The 20,003-nt window shown below is 40.0% G+C and overlaps 1 pseudogene; it reads right to left on the bottom strand.

The window, feature by feature from the left end:
* Positions 1-4,985: 4,985 nt before the first annotated feature.
* Positions 4,986-6,119, bottom strand: LOC113888727 (annotated as a pseudogene).
* Between the last annotated feature and the right edge of the window lie 13,884 nt (positions 6,120-20,003).

Genomic DNA, 20,003 nt, shown 5'->3' on the forward strand with positions numbered 1-20,003 from the left:
CCTCCAGTGTTCTTGCCTGGAGAATCCCAGGGACGGGGGAGCCTGGTGGGCTGCCATCTATGGGGTCGCACAGAGTCAGACATGACTGAAGCGACTTAGCAGCAGCAGCAGTATATACATACTAAGCTTCTCTATTAAAATAGTCTAGAATTTAAACTTAGCAAGAAAAAAAAAATCCCTTACTATTTCAGACAATCTTATTTCACAAAAGCTATCACTAAGAAAAACTTAAAATATTTTATGAGAATATGAAGCTGCTAGTTTAACACAGCGTTAGTTTTAACAGGTATTTGTTGAGCACTCGTATTTCCCTGTATTGTGCTTAACATAAAATGTGACAATATTTAGCTTGCTTGATTTACTTAAGGACAGAAATACAATACAATAATTTCTATAATTTCTAAATGTAGGCAGTTTAAGAATATATTGAATCTTTGGATTACAATTTCATGTGGTAAGTTCAAATACCTTTTTAAATGTGAGAAACAGGAACATATTTTAGCATATAATTAAACGTACTGAATTCACAAAGAACCAGCAACTGGCTGGTACAAAAAAGATTTTATTGCTTAAAGACAAACATAAACTTATCACTAAAAGAAGAGAATTATATTACATAATTGAGCTTGTAGGTACCACTGTATGGTCAAGTAGCAATAGAATTATCAATGAGGCTTTCATTTTTCATCTGGAGAAATATGATGAGGCTGGTTCCCTGGTATTAATTCAAGCTTTACAAAATCCAAACGTAGTATTTAGGAAACACAAATCTTGCATGGTATTTACTATATAATAAATACAATCTTATAGCCAAAGCAGAAATGCTTACATGAATAACTGATTTGAACTAAACACTGTAAATTCATAAATTTGCTTTTGTTCTAGCCTGATGCAAAGACTAGTGGACCTTTAGTCTAACAGAAGTTTGTTTATGTCTTCCTGGCTCCCTTTATTTGAACATGTCAAATAGTTACAGATATTTATTGATAACCTATTATAACTACATAAAATACAATCATTCTAAGAAAAAGGAGAGTGAGAAAATTGTTTTTCTTTTACTTTAATCTCAGATTGTGACATAGACTTTGTGCCTAAAGGTTGACCTCTGACTCTCTTAAATCCTCATATGTCTTTCGTCTAAAACAGAATCATTTGATAAGAGCATTATTAAATTTGTATTTTCAGATTCATTTATTAATTCTGGTAGGAGTTAATTAAGAGATGTGTGTCACAGATATTCGCATCTGAGTTCATATATCTGAACGTCAAAGGCGAATTTGAAACAAAGGAAATGCAAGCTGTACTTCCAAGTGACTGGGCCCTTCTTGAAATCCAGGAGCCATGTGGGACCAGCCAGGGCCAAGAGTCACTTCCAAGCCTTGCAAGATCTTTTTGGCAACCTGAATATATTGTCAGAGAAGCTTTTGGGACCCCATATTTTTCAGTAAGCTTCCATTTGGTGGACATATTTTAATTGAATAGATTGTTTAAACCTGCCTGCTACAAAAATGATCCCCACTCTAACAGATCTGCAGGTCTGGTCCTGGTATATTAGTAGACTTTCCTTCCCATTTACTAACCGGGAGGCAAAAATGTCTTTGCATTTGTCAAATGCTATTGAAGCAGCCCTGTGGAGGGATCTGCATGGGCTTTGGGATCTGACAGGCTGAGATGTGAACTACTCCACCATTAGAATAATCTAAATAAGCTACTTAACCTCTCAGAGTTTCCTTACCTGTGTAATTGGAAAAACTGCACTTTCTTATACTGTTGTTTGGAGGATTAGGAATAATCTATGCACAGTATTAGGCACATAGTAAGCTCTAAGAAAATAGCAGCTCTTGATTCTGCTTGTTTGTTTTTTGCATTTTGTTTGTCTCGTTTTTGTGGTGGCCCTGGCCTCCAGGGTGAGGGCCAGGGATGCTGCCCAACATCCTACAATGCACAGATTAGCCCTCCTTCCCTCCCCCAACAAAGAATGATCCAACCCAAATGGAAATAACACTCAGGTTAAAAAACCCTGGCCCACACAATAATCATAATAATTCTAGAGGCAGGGAAACCATAGCAACAGTCAGAATATTCATCACAAATTTCAAACTATCTATGAAGGGAATGAAGGACAGTCATAGAAAAAAGCATAAAATAAGTACAAATAACTATTGAACAGGCTGCCTAAGTAGGTAGGTGTGGGTGGGTGTGTTTGTGATTTATTTTGAGTTTGTCTTTATTTTTTTCTCAACAGTACACCCATTCTTGCTTCAGATACATATATAGATAGATATAGTGTGATGAAGTCGATGTTCTGTACCACCAATCTGGAATAAGTGGTAACTTAAGCTGTACAAAGGGAGCTTTCAGTAATGTTCTTACTCTTCAAGACCATGAATTAGGAACCTTGGTATGAGTATGAATACATCTAAAACCTAATCATACTAGACACTTAGTATACTTCATGTGCTTAGTTGCTTCAGTCAGGCCTGACTCTTCATGACCCCATGGATGGTAGCCTGCCAGGCTCCTCTGTCCATAGAATTCTCCAGGCAGGAATACTGGAGTGGGTAGCCATTCCCTTTTCCAGGGAATCTTCCCAAGCCAGGGATCAAACTTGGATCTCCTGCATTGCAGGCAGATTTCTTTACCAGCTGAGCCACCAGGGAAGCAGTATACCTCATACCTTGGTGTACAAGAAGGGTTAAAAGGTTTAAATAAAAAAGATCTACTGTGTTTAATATATAAAATTTTTATTAAAAATGAAAGGCAATTTATGATATAATCCAAATAGGATTAGGACTAAAGTTAACTTTGTTTTGGAGGCTATACCATGCAAACTAACAAGATAAACCACTTTAGAGTTTTATGGACTTTTTGTACTTTTGAAATAGTACAAAACATTGAAAGCAACTAGGGACATTGAAAGCAACTAAACTGCTAACTTATTCAAGCTGGCCCTCTCACATCAATGACTTTTGTTAGTGTCCTGTAAGTTTTAATGTAAAAAACCTCATTTATATTTTTAAAAAATCTTCACTACTAATTCAGAAAGTCTTATTCCCTTTTGAAGTCAAGTTAGTAAGACGATATAACTCTATTATATTTGGCTTCTCACCTGAGGAATGATATTTTCAAACCACTGCAAAAAGCAAAAAAGCCAACCCAGGGAATGTTTAGAGTAGAAGGAGGTAAAACAATGGGGATAAGGAATTAAGGTCTAGCAGTAATCAGTACTCTATGCTCTCCCCAAATTTCTTAAACAGTGTATATATTACTGTTCTCTTGGGATATAGAAAATGCCAGAAGATGTATTTAATATATCAAAGGTAATAATTTATTTTTATACTATTTAATTAATTTATTTGAAATAGGATTTTTGAAAATCATTTATAGAAGTAAATGTCTAATTCCTGTAGACGGAAAAGTTGGAGATCATTCAAACTATTGAGAATATGAATTCTCTGCTTAATTTTTTAAAATATATAAAATATATACAGTGTGTTTGGTATTACCACACTGTATCTGTCCCAGGAAAAAGACAGAATCTGACCCTCAGGCCACAGGCTTACAATGAATGTCAATTGGCAGAAAGGAAAATCTCATTTGATTTTGGAAGAAAATTTGTTTTTTATTCATGTCACAACTTAAGATTTCATATCTTTTATCATTGATGTTTTTAGCTTTTCTAATACTTTGTTTTTATTTATTTTTATCAATGCTTGGCATTATCTGCAGTTTTAAAAACTTTCCAGCCATTAACTCATTAAATATTTGTTCTCTATCATTTATCACATTCAATCTTCTCAAACTGCTCTTAAATTTACATTGAGTCAACTTAACCTATCTTTGTTTCTATGGCTTTTTTTTTTTAATTTTATTTTATTTTTAAACTTTACATAATTGTATTAGTTTTGCCAAACATCAAAATGAATCCACCACAGGTATACATGTGTTCCCCATCCTGAACCCTCCTCCCTCCTCCCTCCCCATACCATCCCTCTGGGTCGTCCCAGTGCACTAGCCCCAAGCATCCAGTATCGTGCATCGAACCTGGACTGGCAACTCGTTTCTTACATGATATTTTACATGTTACAATGTCATTCTCCCAAATCTTCCCACCCTCTCCCTCTCCCACAGAGTCCATAAGACTGTTCTATACATCAGTGTCTCTTTTGCTGTCTCGTACACAGGGTTATTGTTACCATCTTTCTAAATTCCATATATATGCGTTAGAATACTGTATTTATGTTTTTCCTTCTGGCTTACTTCACTCTGTATAATAGGCTCCAGTTTCATCCACCTCATTAGAACTGATTCAAATGTATTCTTTTGAATGGCTGAGTAATACTCCATTGTGTATATGTACCACAGCTTTCTTATCCATTCATCTGCTGATGGACATCTAGGTTGCTTCCATGTCTTGGCTATTATAAACAGTGCTGCGATGAACATTGGGGTACACGTGTCTCTTTCCCTTCTGGTTTCCTCAGTGTGTATGCCCAGCAGTGGGGTTGCTGGATCATAAGGCAGTTCTATTTCCAGTTTTTTAAGGAATCTCCACACTGTTCTCCATAGTGGCTGTACTAGTTTGCATTCCCACCAACAGTGTAAGAGGGTTCCCTTTTCTCCACACCCTCTCCAGCATTTATTATTTGTAGACTTTTGGATCGCAGCCATTCTGACTGGTGTGAAATGGTACCTCATAGTGGTTTTGATTTGCATTTCTCTGATAATGAGTGATGTTGAGCATCTTTTCATGTGTTTGTTAGCCATCTGTATGTCTTTTTTGGAGAAATGTCTATTTAGTTCTTTGGCCCATTTTTTGATTGGGTCGTTTATTTTTCTGGAGTTGAGCTGTAGGAGTTGCTTGTATATTTTTGAGATTAGTTGTTTGTCGGTTGCTTCATTTGCTATTATTTTCTCCCATTCTGAAGGCTGTCTTTTCACCTTGCTAATAGTTTCCTTTGATGTGCAGAAGCTTTTAAGATTTTGGAGATAATGTATTAAAGAAAAAAATAACACCATAGGCAAGTCTGTAGTTGAGAAATCAGGTTTGAAGACACTCAAATCTGTTTTGTATTTAGTTTCATGGGAACAGAGGGGATTTAGGCTGAACATAAAAAGAATCCTGAGTTGAAGAACATGATAGTTTAGTCTTTCTTACTCAGTCACAGAATTTGGTGTGTCTGCATTCATAGAAACCAGAATCAGTGGTTCTTATAAAGTCACAGCATGGCCTCAGCAAAGGTTGAGGAGGAATGACGGAAATCTACAAGGCTGTAAAGAATGTTATTGACACAGTAAACAAGAAAATCCTTGAAAGAGGTGAGTGAATACCAAATGGAAGGCCTTATTTTAAACAGCAGGCTACATATTTAAGGATCTCATCAACCCAGTAAAAATAGAAATGTTATATAATTTCTTTTTCATGGTGGTGAACTCATGGTTTATAGATACATAATTAATTTTAGGGAAAACTGAGATAAATGGGGGATTATCTTCCAAGTTGAGGTGAGGAAAGACAAGCATTTCCACTCTGTTGGAGGCAAATAGGCAAAGAGCCTAGGTTTGGGCAGATGGAGATTGACGCCTATGTCTGTCCCCTCAACATGTATTAACTGTTTCCCTACCATGTGCCAAGCTACATGTACTACAAAGGCAATAACACAACCTCTGCCTCAAGCAAGTCACAGGCTAGTGGGAGACTAGACAAGTAAACCAATAACTAGAATCATGGACATGTTCCCTGCTACAAATATTTCCTTGAGGTCTTGATGAGATCCTGTGTCCTATTTCCATCTTGTATTCACCCAACCCAGAGTATAACAGCTACTCGCATTGAAAATATCTTTTTTCAGGAAAAGCTGAGGTTTAGATAAATCTTTGTAGCTGTGAAAAAGCCTGAAATCCTGTAGTTCTAACTCTTTGAGGAGGCTGTACCAGAACCGCACAACACTGCTGTCACTGCCACTGACCTCAAACCCGGGCCAGTGGAGATGGATCTCAAAGATGAGCTGTCCAATTTGCTCGAGGACATCTTCCAGAATAAGATTTTCCAAAACTTTCCATTCTGCGCTTTCCAGATCTGCTTTGAGAACATCAATCTGTAACAAAATGATGAAATGAGATTAGCAGAGTCAGTAAACATTGTTAAAAATACCATTGCTATCAGGAGCATCACTATATAGCTGCTTCCCAAAAGAGCAGAAATTTTCAAATTTTAGAGTTAGAAGTCTTTTTCAAATGGCCACTTATGACATGATTCTCTAACCTCACTCCACACACAAATAATGAAATAGCAGCCAGAAATCATGATGGACCCTTTTACTCTCTGCCCAGTGGGCATGGATGTCCAAGAAGGAAATGCTGGAGCATGTATATCTCCATGTCCACAGTTTCTCCCCAGCAACCAATATGCTGCTTAGGGGAACTCAGTCCTGGCAGAATGGTGGCCTGTAGAGAAGGACTGGCAGAGGGCCACTGCCTATAGAAACCACCTCAAAAACCTTGACAACCCCTTTTCCCCCACCAATTTCATCAGGATTGAAAGCTAGGGGAAGAGTTCTCAGCTCTCTGAATACTCGACTTGGAAAAAAAAAAGTATTAACAGTATTCCGTGACTTTTTAAAAAAGTATATGTCAGTATAGCATTCTAAGAAAAAATTAATAAAACCATTCCCTGTTCATTTAATGAACACAAGTTCACATTCCAGGTGAGATGGAATACAGGATGAAAAGTAAAATGGGAGAGAGTTTGCCATTAAGTTATGAGAAGGATCTCCTTTCTGCTGGCTTTGCACAAAATCCATTAGAATAACAGAATACCAGACACCTCCAGAAAGCAATGAAAGCTAATTACTTACCAAATGCTTCTATATCCTGGCACTATGCTAAGTGCTTCACCTTGCAATATTCATTTACTCCTCTCAACAATTCTGCAAGGGTGCATCCCTATTTAAAGCTGAGGAAATCAGGCTCAGAGAGTAACCCATCCTTGGTCACACAATTGAAGAGACAGTGGTGAAACATGAATTGAGTCTGTTTACATGGCCCATGTTCTTAATCATGACATGATATTGAATTCCCATAAACCACAAAAGGAAAAATGGTAAATCAGAGTTCCTAAAAGGCTTTTGGTTTGGAAAATAAGGTGCTATTGGTGAGGGAATAAGGGTCTCTGAGTCCAAGTATTGTTACCAGCATCACCGTTTTACATTGGACAGCAGAGCATTTTCCAGCTTAAAGAATCACTTTCCCAAATACATTATCTCAGCAAAACAGCCCTCTAGGTAGGCAAGGATTTGGTAAAAAGGACTTTCCTGCTGCCAAGAAATGGGGGAAGGGGGAGTAAAGGGGATAATTTGATCACACAGAAGAAGGCTGGCACATTCAGACACAAACCGGAATAATTAAGATGGAAGGAATCACTGCAACAGAACAAAGCCTATAGTTCCAAGAGGTGACAACAAAACCCCAAACAGCTCTTCAGGAAGCTGCCAACTGAAGTTACCAAAGTTCTGCCTTGAAAGTGACTTTTCAGAAGAATAGACAAGAACCAAGACCAATCCTACCCCAGCCTCTCCTTTCTCTCAGGGCATGTCTATTTAACAAGTTTCTCATTTGCAGCTGAGACATGAGGCTGCCAGTGGTAAAATTCCTTATGTGATTTCAGAGTTGACTGGAGAAGTTAACATGGAGTTTAGATACAATTGCTCTAAGAAAATGATCTTTGCCCTGCATCCTGAGACCCGTCAGGAAAGGCTTTCACTCTCTTGCCTTGAACAGTACCTCCTGGTCCACCAGGGAAACAGTGACGGTAACAACCCCAAGACTATCAAGAGGCCTTGGAAAAGGCTGCTGCTGCGCTGCTGCTAAGTCGCTTCAGTCGTGTCCGACTCTGTGTGACCCCATAGACAGCAACCCACCAGGCTCCCCTGTCCCTGGGATTCTCCAGGCAAGAACACTGGAGTGGGTTGCCTAGATATCCATAAACCAGCTTTTTTTCTTAAATTCAATGGTTCTAAAATCAAAGAGAAAAAGTTTAAAAAAAGACAAAAACAATCTTCTTTTCTAAAAGGAACTGACCTTTTAGAAAAGGTTCCATGTGAACATACACAAGGCTGGAATAATTCTCATGACTTGGATACAACAGAGCTAATTCATTCTTTTGTCATTTCTGCTGCCCTGGTGCATCCCTTGGCTTTGTTTAATCTTTGAAGTTTTAAGCAGAATATTCCTGAATTAGGATAAGTAAGCTGCTGAAAGAAACATTAAATCAAAACTTCACAAAATTTTCTAATTTATACAGAAAATATCCAAAACTCAAAGCCAATATTTGTTGTGTCAATTCACACAGTGAAGAATTTCTTAGGTTTCTTTATAGATTCATTTCTCACCATGACTTTCTCTGAGTTTGAATATATTGAATGTGATCTATAAAAATTAAAGTATTAAAGGGGCAGGATAAAGTTAATCAGCCTAAAATTGACCTAAAAACTATACTGATGAATTATAGGGGAATATGCCTAACATATTCTTTCCAAACATATTTTTTAAATAAGCCACCAACATACCTAACATATTCTTTCCAAACATATTTTTTAAATAAGCTATTAATCAAAAGTTATAAGCAACTGGGAAAAAATAATTAGGTTAAGTCATAGTAAATGCATGCTTTCTTTAGAAATTCAATTTTCATTTACAAAAAGTATTTCAAATGTGACCACACTCCCCACCCTCTTCTTAATCCAGTGATAGAATTCTCCATTTCTATCAGAATGATTGGAGAAGGCAATGGCACCCCACTCCAGTACTCTCCTGGAAAATCCCATGGACGGAGGAGCCTGGTGGGCTGCAGTCCATGGGTTCGCTAAGAGTCAGACACGACTGAGCGACTTCACTTTCACTTTTCACTTTTCATGCATTGGAGAAGGAAATGGCAACCCACTCCAGTATTCTTGCCTGGAGAATCCCAGGGACAGGGGAGCCTGGTGAGCTGCTGTCTATGGGGTCACACAGAGTCGGACATGACTGAAGTGACTTAGCAGCAGCATCAGAATGATATAAGTTGATCTCGACCATGCAGCCCAGGGAGAACACAGTACTGAGGAGGCCACAGCTCTTTCCTATCTTCCAGCCTCGGAGCGCAGATAGCCAAAAAGCCATGAATAAAACATGGTCTTCTCTTCCAGGGTGCTTTTTCTATTTCTTGCCTTTTAGAATGTTCTATTACCACAACAATTTTGCAAGTGTAATTTCCATTATTACTGCATAATGCACCCAATATTATTGTTATTATAAGGTGCTAAACATCTCTGAATAAGATATGCCACTTTTAACATTTTAATATCAGCTTTCAACAATTATGGCACTAAAAATCATGCAAATTATTATATCAGAATAATCAAGTGCCAATCCTAATACAGTTAGGTTAAATCAGGTTTCTTGAAAAAAACAACTAAATGTTAGCTCTCTGTAAACTCTGGAATAACCAGACATATTCTCAAAGAAAGTAGATGAAGCAGCCTACTTAGCATAACTTCAGAGGTCCCATCAAAGTTACCTCCTTTCCTTTGTGCCTGAAATATATAATAAATCACCTTTAATAGAATTTCTTGAGGAAATGAGAATTTTAATTTTAACTGGATTAAGATGTGAGGCTATCTGACAGCTCCCTCTTCATGGGTACAAGTTTATCCTGTGTTCATCCACCCAGAACTGCAAAGATGAGAGGAAAGGGGGGTTGGTGGTAAAGTTTATTGGCACAACTATTAGCTTGCTAGATCTGCTATAACAAAGTGCCACAGATTGTGTGACTTCAACAACAGAAATTTACTGTCTCAGAGTTCTGTAGACTAGACGTCCAAAATCAAAGTGGCCAACAGTGTTGGTTCCTCTGAGAGCTATAGAGGATGCTTTGTTTCATGTCCCTCTCATAGCTTCTGGTGGTTTGCTGGAAATCTTTGGCATTCCTTGGCCTCTGCATGGCTCTGATCTGTCTTCATCTTACACAATGTTATTCCTGTTTCTATAGTCCAAATTTCCCCTTTATAAGGACACCAGTCATACTGGATTAGGGACCCATCCTACACCATTATGACTTCACTTAAACTAATTATCGTCTGTCTTGACCCTGACCCTATTTCCAGTTAAGATCCCATTCTGAGGAGCTAGGAGTTTCGACCTCAGCATATGTATGTGGCTGTGCGGGGGGGAGTGGGGGGGATTGCTACTGCTATAGAGCTTTGGCAAGGTAGTATGTGTTCAGGAGCCCATTTCCCGGGGCCAGTGCCTAGGGAAAGTGTCTTGTACCACAGATCTAAGCGCCAGCAGCTATCTGAGGGAACTGTGGGTGTTATCCTGTCCGTCCCTACCCCAGCCAACACTGAAAGTTCCAGTCTTGCTAAGTGTCAAACCTAAAGCAGATCAGTAAGCCTCCAAAGCCAATTAAAACCACCATCATAAAACCCCTATGCTTCAATCCCCGGGTCTTTCTCAGCCACACAATGAGGCCTAGCAGGTGCAGCTTGTCTTTGATGCCTTCCTGTTCCCTAACTCATTCCTTTCCCTCCTCTAGAACTCCTTCAAGTAGTCAGCTTCCTCATGCCTACACTCCCCACCTGAGTCTTTTCCCCTTCAAGAGGGCCCTCCAGCAGGGTAGGCGGATTTTGTTACATGCCTGCAGACTAGCGAGAGGGCAAAAGTGGAAGCTGCAACATCTTTAAAGGCCTGGGTTTGGAAATCACCAGCGTCATTTCTGCTGCATTCTATTGGCCAAAGCAAACCACAAGGCTAGCTCAGATTCAAGGGGAGATGAAACAGATGCCCCTTTTGAGAGGAGGAGTGGCATACATAGAAAGAGTGAGATGGTCGTTGTTCATGGCCATGTCTGCATATACTTGACTTCAATCTTTGAAAAAAATATTATTTTATATACAAATCCATGAGTGAACTACAGTATTACCATAGACATGAGCCTTAACTGGACACAAGCAATACTCCAGGAAAACTGAATAATAAAGCATTTAGTCATCAGAATATTATTAAGGAAAGGACATTAGGGAATTCCCTGGCAATCCAATGGTTAGGACTCCATGCTTTCACTGCCAAAGGCTGAGTTCAATCCCTGATTCAGGAATTAGGATCCTCCAAGCCACTCAGTGTGGCCCCTCCTCCCCCCAAAAAAGGCAGGTTAATTAAAACATGGCATTTTCTATTAGATCTGGCTTTCTTTGGAAGCTGACAGAGAATCTGGGATATCCAATGAATTAAGGATGACTAATAAAGAAAATTCTGAAAAGAACAAGTATATGTATAAGTCCTAGATATTATGTCAGTCTACTAGGGCTACTATAACAAAATACCACGAACTGAGTGGCTTAACATCAAAAATTTGTCTTCTCACAGTTCTGAAGGCTGAAAGTCCAGCATCAAAGTGTAAACAGATTTGATTTCTCCGGAAGCCTCTCCCCGTGGCTTGCTGATGGCTGCTTCCTCACTGTCCTCACATGGACAATGAGGGCATTGTCCTCTCCTCTGTATCAGGAGCACTCCTGCTATCTCTTCCTCTTCTTACAAGAACAGCAGCCCACTCTAACAACTTCAACTAACCTTAATTACCTCCTTAAAGGCTCTGTCACCAAACACAGTCATATTGAGGGTGAATTTTGGTGGGGAAACAATTCAGTCCATAACAGATATAAAACAGGTACTTTTGCTGTACACTATCTAGAAGCAACCAGTATCTCTTCAGAAAGAGTTTTAAAATCCATCCCTGTTATTGCTGATGCAGGCCAGCTGCTGGAGAAGATCAGCAGTTCCTCCTCCTCCATTGTTGTTGTTCAATCACTCAGTCGTGTCTGACCCTTTATGACCCCATGGACTACAGCATGCGAGGCTTCCCTGACCTTCACCATCTCCCAGAGCTTGCTCAGACTTGTCTATTGAGTCGGTGATGCCATTCAACCATTTCATCCTCTGTCATCCCCTTCTCCTCCTGCCCTCAATCTTTCCCAGCATCAGGGTCTTTTCCAATGAATCAGTTCTTCACATCAGGTGGCCAAAGTATTGGAGCTTCAGCTTCAGCATCAGTCCTTCCAATGAATATTCAGGACTGATTTCCTTTAGGATGGACTGGTTCATTCTCCTTACAGTCCAAGGGACTGTCAAGAGTCTTCTTCAGCACCAGAGTTCGAAAGTATCCGTTCTTCAGTGTTCAGCCTCCTTTATGGTCCAACTCTCACATCCATACATGACTACTGGAAAAACCATAGCTTTGACTATATGGACCTTTGTTGGCAAAGTGATGTCTCTGCTTTTTAATACACTGTCTAGGTTTGTCTTCCTCCATAACTAACTGCTAACTCCAGTGCTGGGTGGTAAAAATGTGAGCCACCTCACATTAATTGAAGGCAATTAAAATCTGTGGCAGATTTTATTTTGCAAAGATGGTCTCACCATTAAATCCCATCTCACATGCTTTTCTACAATATGGCCTTGACCTTCCTCCCACCAACAGATGAAGTTGATGTTCCCTCCCCAAAGATGGCTTCTTGGGGTGGGCAACCTGCATAGTCACACCAGGCCCCACACTTAGAAGGGCTCAACATTTGGTTTCATGCTCTACTCTTGCTGACTTGAATTTCTTAATATGTTTTGAACAAGTGACCCTACACTTTCACTTTGTACTCAGCTCCACAATTATGCATCCTGTTCTGTGATCCTGCCCTTGAATATTGATGGACTCATGACCAGTGACTACTAAAGTATGGTAGAAGTGACTCCAGGTGATGATACCCAAGCACAGGCTTTGTTCACTGATACTCTCTCTCTTAAAAACTTCAGCCACAAGGCAGTGTCCAAGTGCCCTGAGGCCATCATGCTATGAGTCCAAACTAGCCCAAACTAGCCCTTGCAGAGAGACCACACAAAAGAAACTCTGAATCAATTTGCAGAGAGTGATGCCTGACCGACCCCAGTTGCTCCAACCACCATCCAACTGCAACCTGACAAGAGACCCTGAGCCAGAACCACCCAAAAAAGCCCTCCCCAAACACTGACCCCCAGAAACTGGGAGAGATCAATGATCAATTACTGTTGTTTTAAAAAACTTAAGTTTTGCGGGTGACTCATAATGTAGCAGGAGATAACTAGAACAGAGACCAAGTGCCATTTATGCAAACCTTCTTTTGAAATGTTAAAAGTTAATTGCATAGTGTCAAATACTATATATTCCAAAGCTGTGACTTCTAGATTTTAATGTATATTTAACCAAAAATATTTTCTTATAAAACAACAACAACTACAACAGTACGGGACTTCCCTAGTGGTACAGTGGATAGGAATCCACTTGCCAATGCAGGGGACGCGGGTTTGATCCCTGGTCTGGGAAGATCCCTTGGAGAAGGGAATGGCCATCCACTCCAGTATTCTTGCCTGGAGAACTTCATGGACAGAGGAGCCTGGTGAGTGAGATACAGTCCATGGGGTTGCAAACAGTTGGACACTACTGAGCAACTAAGACTTTCACGTTTTCACCAGAAGATCCCACATGCCCTGGAGCAACTAAAGCCCATGCAGCACAACTACTGAACCTGCGCTCTAGAGCCCTCAAGCTGCATCTCCTGACGCCCGTGCGCCTGGAGCCTGTGCTCCACAAGAGAAGCCACTGCAGTGAGAAGCCAGTGCACCACAAGGAAGAGTAGCCCCCACTCAGTGCAACTGGAGAAAGCCTGAGCACATCAGTGAAGACCAGCACAACCAAAACTAAATAAACCTTAAAAAAGGTACAAAGTCATTATATAAAAATTAAAGCTAAAGATAAGCAAAAAGAAAAGGAATTAAAATACCTGTGATCTAGAGTTTAAAAACACCTGGTATATTTCTTGCAAGACATTTTTCTTTGCCTTCAACACACACGCACACACACACACACACACAAAACACACAGTTTACAGCCTACATGGGAATAATTCAGATACACATGCTGTTTATAAAATTAGAATTATACTGTTTTAAATTTGCTTTTTAATGTAACAGACCATGAATATTTTTTCAGGCCAACACATTTTCAACTAAAATGTTCTCTCAAACAGTGTCCCTGGGAGCTTTCATAAGAATGTGATGCAGGTGAGTGAGGCCCCTGCAGTACTGAGGCAGATGCGGGGGAGGAACAGACCCTCCACCTTGGTTCAACAGGAGCAGCTCCCCTTTTCTCTCTTTTATATGCTTAGAATCCTTTGCAAATTTGTGCTTGATAAAGAGATTTCCTGTTAAGAAAAAAAATTTTTTTGGAAGCCTCCGTCTATAACTTGTGTTTTTAACAACTTTTTCCTGTGGTCATGTATGGATGTGAGAGTTGGACTGTGAAGAAGGCTGAGGGCCAAAGAATTGATGCTTTTGAACTGTGGTGTTGGAGAAGACTCTTGAGAGTCCCTTGGACTGCAAGGAGATCCAGCCAGTCCATTCTGAAGGAGATCAGCCCTGGGATTTTTTTGGAAGGAATGATGCTAAAGCTGAAACTCCAGTACTTTGGCCACCTCATGCAAAGAGTTGACTCATTGGAAAAGACTCTGATGCTGGGAGGGATTGGCGGCAGGAGGAGAAGGGGATGACAGAGGATGAGATGGCTGGATGGCATCACTGACTCGATGGACATGAGTCTCAGTGAACTCCGGGAGTTGGTGATGGACAGGGAGGCCTGGCGTGCTGCGATTCATGGGGTCGCAAAGAGTCGGACACGACCGAGCAACTGATCTGATCTGATCTGATATTGGTTTAATTTACTTAATCAAATCCCCCTTCTAATGGTCATTTAGGTTCTTTCCAATTGGATGATGTTGTCAACTGAGGTGTTCAATAAACTTGCAGCTAAATATTTAAGCCTGTTCAATTCTTTCCCTAGAATATGAATACTTCCAGAAGAGAACTGGCAGGTTCAAAACATAGACACAGTTTACACTCTTAATAATTTTACTAACCAGTAGCCCCTTCCTGTCACTGCTCTCGAGAAACTGAGGACAAACCAGATTGTGCTAAGACTGGGAATCTGTGCAGACAGACACACCACAAAAATCCCCTCCACTGTTATTAGTTAGGCCATCACTGGCTTGTTTATATTACCCTAAAGCCACATGATACTCTGGAGCATTCCTAAACAAACCTATGTTTTTATGTCCCGGTGATTCACTAGAGTAGACAAAAAACTGCATGCCATTTAAAGAAGAGAAAAACAAGCAAATCAATTTTAACTAAGTATATGTTAAACTGTCTTTATATAAAATTTATTTAAAACATTTTAATGAAAACGCTTTATCTATTGTGCTGCGTGTGTGCATGCTAAGTCACTTCAGTCGTGTCCGACTCTTTGCAACCCTATGGACTGTAGCCCACCAGGCTCCTCTGTCCATGGGGATTCTCTAGGCAAGAATACTCGAGTGGGTTGCCCTCCTCCAGGGGTTCTTCCCAACCCAAAGATTGAACCTGGGTCTCCTGCATGGTTCTTTCCCACTAGTGCCACCTGGGAAGCTCCCTATTGTTCCATATTAAACCTTTAAAAGGAGATAGATTCTCTTTTCCACCCATAAAATGTGCGTTAAAGCTTCAAACTGGTTATTTATTGTTGTTCAGTCGTTCAGTCATGTCTGACTCTGTGACCCCATGGACTGCAGCATTCCAGGCTTCCCTGTCCTTCACTATCTTCCAGAGTTTGCTCAGACTCATGTTCATTAAGTCAACGATGTCACCAAACCACCCAACTAACCTCATCCTCTGTCACCCGCTTCTCCTCCTGCCCTCAATCTTTCCCAGCATCAGAGTCTTTTCCAATGAGTCAGCTCTTTACATCATGTGGCCAAAGTATTAGAGCTTCAGCTTCAGTAGCAGTCCTTCCTATGAATATCAGGGTTGATTTCCTTTAGGACTGACTGGTTTGATCTCCAGGGACTCTCAAGAGTCTTCTCCAGCACCAAAATTTGAAAGCATCAATTTTTCAGTGTTCAGCCTTCTTTATGGTCCAACTCTCACATTCATACATGACTACCGGAAAAACCATAGCTTTGACTATACGGACTTTTGTCAGCAAAGTGATGTCTCTGCTTTTTAAGACACTGTCTAGGTTTGTCATAGCTTTTCTTTCAAGGAGCAAGTGTCTTACCATCCTTTATAATCGCCATCCTAATTAATCATTATATTAATCAAAATCTCTGGCTAAAAGCCAAAACTACATAACACCAATAAAATGTCAATATTAACCACACAGCTTATCAATCAACTAACACAGAACAAGGGACTTCTTTCATTTGTGCCACAATTGACCTACAAACACAGCTGCTTGCTTTTAACATGGGCAGTCTGGTTTTGAAGCCAGAATCATATACTATGTATATGGCATTTACAGATATATCTCACAGTTTGTAAAAGACAGATTCCTGAAAAAGAGTGTGGAAATTGAGTTTTGGAATTAGGCTCTATTTTTTAAATTATTATTTATTTAACTGTGGTGTTGGAGAAGACTCTTGAGAGTCCCTTGGACTGGAAGGAGATCCAACCAGTCCATTCTGAAGGAGATCAGCCCTGGGATTTCTTTGGAAGGAATGGTGCTAAAGCTGAAACTCCAGTACTTTGGCCACCTCATGCAAAGAGTTGACTCATTGGAAAAGACTCTGATGCTGGGAGGGATTGGGGGCAGGAGGAGAAGGGGACGCCAGAGGATGAGATGGCTGGATGGCATCACTGACTCGATGGATGTGAGTCTCAGTGAACTCTGGGAGTTGGTGATGGACAGGGAGGCCTGGCGTGCTGCGATTCATGGGGTCACAAAGAGTCAGACACGACTGAGTGACTGATCTGATCTGATTTAACTACTCACTGAGTTATTCACAAATTTTAATATTTTAAATTAAAATTAAAATTCACAAATTTTAATATTTTAATATTAATCTATCAGCAATTACCTACCACCCTAAAAATAAATGCTATATTCATTCTCCATACTCACTGTGGTTTAGGTCAATATTCAATCATAATTTTAAAATTATTTTATCAATACAACCTCTTTTAGTTTAATTATGAAAAGTTATTTAATGATTAAAGCAAGGCACATTCAGGCTTTTAAATAGCATCTTCTTAAAGCAAGATATATCTCTGCACCTACAAAATTAAAACCTGAATGAACACATTAGAAAGAGGATCATGTTTTGTAAAAAAAACAGAAGAAATTAATCCATCTTAAATGAACAAGAGGATTAAAAACGTCTTTAAGAGCCTTAGAATTTAAACACACTAAATCAGGCCCCATTATCACCATTCGTTGGAAAAAATGTAACATTACAGAATATCTGCTACCACTAAGAAATGGGAGATAAGACTTGCCCTGCATAGTACAGGAAATATGAAGGGTCACTCTAAGCTAATGTAGGACCAATTCTGAACTAATAATAAAAGAAAATAATTTTATGTAGTAACCAGCTCACAGAAGTGACCTCTACAAGGAGCAACACTCTGTAAATGAATTTTAAAGGAATTTAGGGAAACATTTACAAACAAAGACTTATTTTGTCAAATATCTAGCCTATTCCAAAGGAGCTAACCTGAAGCTGCTGGGCGAGAAACTTCTGGACTGGGATAACATGTAGCAGCAGAAACGTAGGTCAGGGACAGAAATGGGCGAGCCAGTGACACATAAAGAAGTCAGCGGGGATTCATGTTGATGTTTGACAGAAAACAACAAAATTCTGTAAAGCAATTATCCATCAATAAAAAAAAAAAAGTCAGAGGTCTACTGGTGACATGCAACAGAAAGGAACCAAGAACAAATTTAGGCGGGATTGAAGTTGCAAAAAGGGACCTGGCCCAGAACAGAGTCAGATAGCAACAAGGAAAGCACCAGGCAACTGCTTGAATTTCCAAGATCATAAAAAGTTCTATTGGATAGTGCTGTTCAGAGTATCACATGCATCAGATACATCAAGTGAGCATCACATGAATCAGCTGAGGCCGGCGGTTGGGGCGGGAGCGGGGGGAGGTGTGAACGCACAGGTTCTGATTCAGTGGATCTGGAGTGGGGCCTGAGTGTTTGCATTTTCATCAGGACCCCAGCTGATAGTGATGTCACTGGTTGAAGGATGACACTTTGAGAACCATTAGACAATACTGAGAATCACTGGACTTAGCTGATGACATTGGTTGAGTTTTTATGGTTTTCAAAGGACTTGCCCTCAGCACAACTAAGATCATGGCATCTGGTCCCATCATTTCATGACAAATAGATGAAGAAACAATGGAAACAGTGAGAGACTTTATTTTCCTGGGCTCCAAAATCACGGCAGATGGTGACTGCAGCCATGAAATTAAAAGATGCTTGCTCCTTGGAAGAAAAGCTATGACAAATCTAGATATCATATTAAAAACCAGAGACATTACTTTGCCAACAAAGGTCCATCTAGTCAAAGCTATGGGTTTTCCAGTAGTCATGTATGGATGTGAGAGTTGGACTATAAAGAAAGCTGAGCACCAAAGAACTGATGCTTTTGAACTGTGGCATTGGAGAAGACTCTTGAAGATCTGTTGGACTGCAAGAAGATCCAACCAGTCAATCCTAAAGGAAATCAGTCCTGAATATTCATTGGAAGGACTGATGCTGAAGCTGAAGCTCCAATTCTTTGGATACCTGTTGTGAAGAGGTGACTCATTGGAAAAGACCCTGATGCTGGGAAAGACTGAAGGCAGGAGGTGAAGGGGACAACAGAGGATGAGACGGTTGGATGGCATCACCGACTCGATGGACATGAGTTTGAGTTATGGTGTTGGTGATGGTCAGGGAGGCCTGGCGTGCTGCAGTCCATGGGGTCGTGAAGAGTCGGACACGACTGAGCAGCTGAACTGAACTGACCTCATAAGCACATGCAGAAAGTATCTACACGCTGGTAATCTTTGGCCTGAGAAGGTATATGTTGTTTTCCCAACACCAGTTGTTTCCCCAACACCAGTTGTTTCCCTAATTAGCATACAGTTAGCTCAGGGATTCCTAAACATATCATCAAGGTGTTGGTGAGGCTTGTAACTCCTTGAAACTGTGTACAAAAAAATGTGTGTTTATGCCCATGAGCACTTTTCTATGAAAATTGAAGTTCCTGGGACCTTGCCTCTGAGGCCAGTTGCCTTATCCCATGGATCAGAGGAAAACAACAGGCTTTCTACTACAGGGCTTTCTTGAGATTAAAGGAGAAATGTACATAACTCACCATGCACAGCACCTAACACAGAGTATGTGCTCCTTTGGTGTTAGCTATTAATTTTACCAATTCTTAATGTAGTCCATAATCCCTTCACACCCCTCCCCTCAGTTAACATTATCATGTTTAATCTAACATTAAAATGTGCCTTGTCTGCACCGTAGCAGTTATGTTTGGGGAGATAACTCAGGGATAGAATTAAAGGTTTGTACAGGAAATATACAGAGATATTTCAAACATGATAGTTAAGAATCATCTCTATACAGCACATTGGCAGGTGAAATTGAAAATAGTTTCAACTACATTTCCATCTGACAATGGGCAAAATAGGTAGAATTCTTATGCCCTAGACTGAACACTAAGCTGCATGAAGCCATTAACTTATTTTTTATAATCTTTAGTTTGTATATTTTTAAAATACTTATTTATTTATTTGGCTGTACTGGGTCTTAGTTGCGGCATTTAGATCTTTGTTGCAACTTGTAGGATCTTTAGCTGTGGCATGCAAACTCTTAGTTGTAGCATATGCGATCTAGTTCCCTGACTAGAGCTCAAACCCAGGTCTCCTGTACTGGGAGCACAGAGTCTTAGTCACTGGACCACCAGGGAACTTATTTATTTTTGAACCCTTAGCTTCTAGTTCACTACCAGGCATTATCAAAAATAGATGATAGGTGGATGGCTGAAAAAATGAATACATAGAGAGGTGGATGAATAGGTGAATGGACAAACAGTTAAAGGGACCTCCGAGGATCCAGGTTCTGGAAGATTAGAGCT

This window comes from Bos indicus x Bos taurus, unplaced genomic scaffold (assembly GCF_003369695.1).
Source record: "Bos indicus x Bos taurus breed Angus x Brahman F1 hybrid unplaced genomic scaffold, Bos_hybrid_MaternalHap_v2.0 tig00001344_arrow_arrow_obj, whole genome shotgun sequence".
Lineage (NCBI taxonomy): Eukaryota > Metazoa > Chordata > Mammalia > Artiodactyla > Bovidae > Bos > Bos indicus x Bos taurus.